We start from the raw sequence: 8,125 nt of genomic DNA, 5'->3' as shown, positions 1-8,125 counted from the left end.
CCTTCTAACCATCAGCGCCAATTTACCAGTCAAATGTATGAGAGTGAAAGACAGTAAATGTGTTTATTAAAAGAAATGAAAAGGTACAGACAGAAATAAAAAGGAAATCAATGAACATTGAAGATAACAGCAGATGCACCATAAATAAAGAGAAAGAGGAGGATTGAAGAAAGCAGAACGCTTGATGCAGAATTAATTAATTAGTAATATTCCTTGCATTTAATATAGCGGCTTTCACATTAGGCGGACATCTCAAAGCATTTCACCGATATACTATAAAATATAGTGACTGTATTTTGTAGACGAACGCAGAGGCTAAGTTACATACAGCAACGTCCAACAAAGTGTAGTGAAATAACTGACCAGACAACAATCATTTGCTGTCATAGGAAATTCCTTTAATAAATAAAGGAGTTTCTCTCTCCAGCTGTCCTGGCCAACATTCCCCCAGATAAAATTTGTCATTCCCTTCCTTCATGTTTGTTTGCAGGAAGTTGCTGTGCAGAAATAGGCTTCCACAGAATACCCACATTCACTACACTTTTGTAGTGCGAGTCCTGTAGCTCAGTGGTTAGAGCACTCGCTTTGCAAGTGAGAACCTGAGTTCAATTCCAGGCAGAGGGCGAAACCTTGGGAAAGTTTCCTTACTCCACACAGAGCCTAATAATAATCCCTCCAAAAAAACAAAAAAAATAATAAATTGGTCATTTTCAATGCACGGCAGTTTGTGGGACATTGCTGTGCACAATTGGCTGCCGCCTTCGCCCACAAATATACAGTCAATTCACTTTACAGTATATTCTGTGAAGTGCTTTGGGACGTCTAGAAGACGTGGAAAGCACTATATCAAATGCAAGGATTATTATTATTATTATTAAACAAAGCCTTATCAAGTTATGAACAACAGCACAACAACTTGCATTTATATAGTTCCCTTCACACGGGGGAGAGTCCCGGAGCGCTTGACAGTAGCGGAGTTTGACCCCGAGCCAGAGGGAGAGGGAGGGGGGAGGTGACCGGAAGCACAATCAAAAAGGAAGGTCTTTAGGCGGGATATAAAGTGGGAAGGGAGGGGGCAAGGAGGAGGGGTTGAGGGAGAGAGCTTCAAAGGCTTCAATTTGTAGCAAATTTAGCTCCATTTAATGCTATCTGGCTGCTGATGTTTTCCAAACAGGACAAATTATAAGAGGAAGGATAAAAGAAATTGATTTAATGAATTGATGGTGATATTATCCGCAGACATGGGGTCAACTTCCACATTTATGTAGATGACACCCAACTATACCTCTCTGCCTCCACCCTCGACTTGAGGACCACTGCTATCCTGACAGAATGTCTGTCAGACATCAAATCTGCCTGCTTGGCTCCTATCAGCGCCTCCATATCTTGGGCGCTGACAGCAACTCCCTCCATGGATGCACTCTACACCTCACGGAGCCAATACAGAACCTCAGCATCTTGTTCAACCCTCAACCGTCCTTCATCCCCCACATCCATGCTATAACCCGCTCCACCTTTCCCCACCTCCGCAACACCGCTCGGCTCTGCCATTGTCTCACCACGCAGGTCGCCGAGACCCTCATTCATGCATTCATCACATCCAAGCTCGACTACGCAAACACCCTGCTTGTTGGCCTCCCCAATTCCTCCCTCCACAGACTGCAGATCATCCAGAACTCTACAGCCCGTGTCCTCTCCCACACCAGGCTCCACGACGCTATCACCCCTATCCTCGCCTGACTCCACTGGCTTCCCATCACACAGTTCAAGATCCTGGTCCTCACCTTCAAAGCCCTCCTCGGTCTCGCTCTTCCCTACCTCTGTGACCTCCTAACCCCATACCATTCCCTCCGCTCAGCGACCTCCAGCCTGCTTCACGTCCCCCACCTTGTCCTCTCCACTATTGGCGGGCGTGCCTTCAGCCACTCTGCTGTCCCCACCCTCTAGAACTCCATCCCACAGTCCCTCCACCTCATCCCCTCCCTTGCCTCCTTCAAGACCCATCTAAAGACCCTCCTCTTCAACCATGCCTTCAATCACCCTCTAGACTCCCTTACCCCTAGACTCCACACCCTCCACCCCAGCTGATCCCAACCAGAGCCCTGACTGTCCAGAGCCTTGGGACATCCTCCTGATGTGAAAGGTGCTATACAAATGTAATGTGTTGTTGAATTGCAGAATTTTTAAATAAGTAAGGGTCAGGATTCTGGATGTCTGAATGTGAGTATTTCAGTGTTTCCAGGTCATGATTCTCTCCTTTTCCATCTGCATACCATTTTGCCGAGATTTTTAAATAATAATAATAATCCTCGCATTTGATATAGGTCTTCGAGACATCTCAAAGCACTTACTTATTGTCAAGTAAATTGACTATATACTTTGTGGGTGAAACCCGGCTGCCAATTGCACACAGCAGTGTACCACAAAGCAGCGTGGATTCTGTGACCAAATTCTTATGTTTTTATGTAATTTTTTAAAAATGGATTATTGCCCCTGGAAAAGCGATCCGCCAATCGACTAATAACCGGGTTCCTAATTGCTGCTCGGTAAACAGAGGCGTGTGGAGTAAGGAAACTTGCCTAGTATTTTGCCCTGGAATTGAACCCAGGTTTTTTATTCATTTATTTTCTTTATGGTATAAAGTGTGCAGCGTGCAATCATTTTATTTTGCCAGTATAAATTAACCCCAGTGTTAATTATCACAGTGTTTAGTGTGAACCAACAATGCAACATTCATACTAAATGTAGTGTAATACACTGCATAGCCACGAGGTGGCAGCATCTCTACCTTTCCCCTTCCCCCTAATGCCAGCAATGACTATCATGGTCACCATGTTAATGACAGAAAGATTATTGTCTTCAACTTTGTGGTCCCTAGAAAAATAAAACATTTCTGCATAGCAAGGGTTTTTTCAGCCCATCTTGTCTGTGCAACTGCCTGCTTTTCTAAATCAACTCTTTTTTTACTGTCCCACTTTCCATCTCACTTCCCATATCCCTTCATGTTCCTACTGCTCAAATGCTTAGCCAGTTCTCCCTTCTGAACATTTCCATTGATTCAGCCTCAATAGTCATTCCAAACCTTGACATCCTTTGAGTAAAACAATTGGCTGTAGTTCTTCTCCTTATTTTTCTGCTAACAATCCTGGCACTACACAGTCAATTCACTGTACAGTATATTCTGTGAAGTATTTGAGGTGTCTCGGAGACATGATAAGGAGCTATATCAAATGCAAGGATTATTATTATATCAAATGCAAGGATTATTATTTATTATTATATTGTAAAAAGCAGTGGTCCCAGTGCAGTCCCCTCAGTGCTCACCACTAGTTAAATCCTACCAGTTTGAGAAATACCCACTGATTGCCACTCTCTGCACGCTGTTTCTCAGTCATCCTTCTATTCATTCCACTACTGTAGCTTTAATTTCATCTCTCGTAAGTTTTGGTATCAATCTTTATCTGGTACCTTATCAAAGGTCTTATAAAAACCTATATAGAATATACAACATCCACTACATTTCTCTCATTGAAAATAAATTAGATTAGTCAGACACGATCTGCCCATGAGTTTATCATGACCATTCCTGATCACTTTATTCTTCTCCAGATGTTCATAAAGTTTTTTATCAACATTCTTTTTCCCACCATTGATGTGAGACTAACTTTAATAATAAATAATCATTACATTTAATATAGCTCCGTATCGCGTCTTCGATACGTCCTAAAGCGCTTCACAGAATATACTGTAAAGTGAATTAACTGTATGTTTTTTGGTGGTGAAACTGGCCTGTAGTTTGTAGGTTTATCTAATTCCCCATTTTTTATTTGAACAATGACCACCTTCCACCCCCTTCCTCAACTTCTTTCGAACAGAGTTGAGGAAACACTTCTTCACTCAGAGGGTAGTGAATTTATGGAATTCTCTACCCCAGAAGGTTGTAGATGCTCAGTGCTTGAACATATTCAAGACTGAGATTGATAGATTTCTAAAGGATAGAGGGATTAAGGGATATGGGGATAAGGTAGGCAGATGGAGTTAGGTTAGAAGATCAGCCATGATCTTGTGGAGTCCTGTAGCTCAGTGGTTAGAGCACTCGCTTTGCAAGTGAGAAACCTGAGTTCAATTCCAGGCAGAGGGCGAAACCTTGGGCAAGTTTCCTTACTCCACACAGAGCCTAATAATAATCCCTCCAAAAACCAAAAACAATAATTAAATTGGTCATTTTCAATCTACGACTGTTTGTGGGACATTGCTGTGCGCAATTGGCTGCCGCGTTCGCCCACAAATATACAGTCAATTCACTTTACAGTGTGTTCTGTGAAGCGCTTTGGGACGTCCTCCCGACGTGAAAAGCACTATATCAAATGCAAGGATTATTATTATTATTATGATCCTATTGAATGGTGGGGCAGGCTCGAGGGACTGAATGGCCTACTCCTAATTCCTATGTTTCTATGTTCCTATGAATGCTTACTGATATTATTGAGGACTTGTGAAAAAAAATCAGTCTTCAGTCACTGTTTAGTCTTTAACCTGCCTTAGCACTTTGGGATGAAATCCATCTGCCCTGGGCAACTCGTCCACCTTATGTTACGCCAACCTTTTGTCCAGAACTACTTATTGATATCTATTGATATCTAATTGTGGTAAATTTATTTTTGGTTTAACGTTTATTTTCTGAGTGGGATCTGATGAAAAGAGGTGAAGTTCCCAGAAACCTTTTTTTTTCCACATTTGAGATCAAGACCTGAACTATTAAACTATTAAAAGACTTACCAACTCTCCAGGGGCTACGACATTGGAAACAAATATCTAACAGTCAATGCCGCATGGCTGCAATGAAAATCAGAGCTAGCGTTTGGGAGGTAGAGATGAGGAGGACACCCTATCTGGCCACGCAGTGTCTCACGTAATGTTTAGTGCGAATAGAAACATAGAAACAGGAGGAGGCCGTTCAGCCCTTCGAGCCTGTTCCGCCATTCTGTAAGATCATGGCTGATCTGTACCTCAACTCCAATTATCTGCCCTTGCCCTATATCCCTTGATACCCTGATCTAACAAATATCTATCTACCTCAGTCTTGAAGATGTTAGTGGATCCAGCATCCACAGCCTTTTGGGGGAGAGAGTTCCAGATTTCCATTAGTCTTTGGGTGAAAAATTGCCTCCTGTTTTCACTCCTAAATGGCCTGGCTCTAATTTTAAGATGATGCCCCCTGTTCTGGATTCCCCACCAGAGGAAATAGTTTCTCTGTAGCTACCCTATCGAATCCCTTTATTATCTTAAAAACCTCAATCAGATCACCCCTCAACCTTCTAAACTCAAGGGAGTAGAGACCAAGTTTATGCAATGTGTCCTCGTAATTTAACCCTTTTAGCCCTGGTAACATTCTGGTGAAGCTGAGTTGCACCCCATCCAGAGCCAATATATCTTTCCTGAAGTGCGGTGCCCAAAACTGAATGCAGTCTCCAGATGGGGTCTGACCAAAGCTCTTGCAATATAGGCTCAATCTAAATGATGGTGATAATTTACACCAGGGTCAACACTATCATTTCTATCCCTATATATACCAAATTCTTTTCTTTGTGTATCATATTTATGTGCACTCAAATATTTGTCTTGCTTTCTTGTCTTATTGGAATTTGAATGAGAAATAGAGCCTCTGTAGAGAAACACTGATATGAATTATCAGCTTTTAAAAAATCTTCACAATTCATACAGCACCTTGCATGTCAGGGGGATATCTTAAAGCACTTCGCAAGATTTACTGTCATGTGTAGTTTCTATTTTGTAGGTGAGCACTGCAGCCCATTTACACAAAGCAATGTCCCCACAAAAAGTCAAGGAATGAATGAATAAATTGTATCTGGGGGATTGTTGGCCAGGACTTCAGGAGAAATTCTACTGGCTTTTCAAGAAGTCTCATCCAAAGGACAGCGCCTCCAAAAATGCAGAGCACCCCAGCACTGCATTTGAGTGTCAGCCTGGACTATTTGGGTACAAAATCCCAATGTGGGTCTTGAACGCCAAATGTTTGACTCAGAGGTGAGAGTGCTACCAACTGACCCAAGCGGACACTTAAATCTGAGGGCCTCAATTCAATTATTATCATTATTATTATTATTTCAGTGGTGCAAGTTCATTGCCTGAACTTCTTAGTCAAACGTTTGAGAAACTCAAAGGTTCTTTTTAGAAAACATTCTAGCTCTCAATAAAATAAAAACGTCGTTAATGATAGTTACAAGTGGTGCTCAAATTATATTGACTGAGAACTGTAAGAGATCATTGTAATGTCATCACTACAAGTAATACAGACACCCATTGCAGGCGAATAGGATAATAATAATTCTTGCATTTGATGTAGCACCTTATCACAGAATATACTGGAAAGTGAATTGACTGCATTTTTTGGGACGAAATGCGCAGCCAATTGTGCATGGCAGGGTCCCACAAACAGTCGTGGATTTACCGGGGAAATTTTGTTTTAAGGGATTATTCCCCCCAGAAAAGATATCCCCCAAACAACGAACAACCAGATTCCTACTTACCGCTAGGTAAACAGAGGCGTGTGGAGTAAGGAATCTTGCCCAACATTTCGTCCTGCCCAGGAATCGAACCCAGGTCCTCGCTTGCGAGGCGAGTGCTCTAACCACTGAGCTAATTACTTTGGAAGTTGGGAAGAAAAATTATGGGACAATTCTAAGTGGGATTTGGGTTAGAATAGTATCAATTTCAACAGGTTTCACTGTTTGTTTGCGCTTGCCCTTGCGTCAATGAGATTAATATTAAGCAGGATATACTGATTTGTGCATTCCAAGCAGCACATTTGTTGGTTATTCTCCTGCTTTCAGCACATTTTGCAAATGTGTCTGTTTGTGATTTTATATACAAATTCAGTGGCATTAATGATGTAAAATGAAACGATGCTTGTTAAAAATATATTAAAGGTACTTTAAGGACAAATTTGGAAAACTTGCCAAAAGAAGAAAAATCCTGCTTTATTCCACAAGGAGCAAACAGTGCAGAAAAACCTCCTTATGTTCTCCCAGCTAACCTGTTATTTCTGTTAACGTCGAACAATTTACCTATAATAATCCTTGCATTTGATATAGGGCCTTATCAAATCTTTGAGACGTCTCAAAGCGCTTCACAGAATATACTGTAAAGCGAATGGACTGTATATTTTGTGGGCGAAATTTACAATTTACCTTTACAATTGAAGCATTGATTTTTCATATGATATTTTATAGGAATCTCCAGATAAACATCCTTTTTGATTATTTTCTATCTTCATTCTTTTGACTATTTTGGAGTCCTGTAGTGGTTAGAGCACTTGCCTCGCAAGCGAGAGGGCCTGGGTTCGATTCCCAGGCAGGGCAAAACATTGGGCAAGTTTCCTTACTCCACACCTGTTTAGCTAACAATAAATAGGAACCCGGTTGTTTGTCAATTGGAGGATGCCTTTTCCTGGGGTAACATACCCTTCAAAAAAAAAATTTTTTAAAAATAATAATTTGGTCACTCAATCCACGACTGTTTGTGGGACACTGCTGTGTACAATTAGCTTTTCATATAGTGCCTTCAAGGTTCACCTGAACAGGCAGAAGGGACTTCAGTCTCATCCAAAGGATGGCACCTCTGACAATGCAGCACATCCCCAGCACCGCATTGGAGTGTCACATTAGACTATGCTTAGACAATGTGATTCCAAGTCCCAAGGTGGGATTTGAACCCACAACCTTCACACTGAGTCATAATGATACACTTTAAGTGAGCTGTCACCTCCTTTGGATTTTCAAACTTGCTTGGCCTCAGTGCGAGCTTTTAGTTTGGCAAATTGTAATATTCTCCTCATTTTAATCAAATATTCTAGCACGGTTTCCAAACTGATTTATATCACATTATCCACCTCAATGTCCTCCTCCAACAATAACAACAACAAGATTACATTTGTATAGTGCCTTTCACGTCAGGAGGATGTCCCAAGGTGCTGAAGTCAGGGGGGAGAAGGGTGGGGAGGGGAAGGGGAGTGGCCGATGGCATGATCGAAGAGGAGGGTCTTGAGGCGGCACTTGAAGGAGACTAAGAAGGGGGCGAGGCAGAGTGATTGGGGGATGGAATT

The sequence above is a fragment of the Callorhinchus milii genome, unplaced genomic scaffold (assembly GCF_018977255.1).
Source record: "Callorhinchus milii isolate IMCB2004 unplaced genomic scaffold, IMCB_Cmil_1.0 Scaffold3, whole genome shotgun sequence".
Taxonomy (NCBI): Eukaryota; Metazoa; Chordata; class Chondrichthyes; order Chimaeriformes; family Callorhinchidae; genus Callorhinchus; species Callorhinchus milii.
This window is presented reverse-complemented; position numbering follows the sequence as displayed.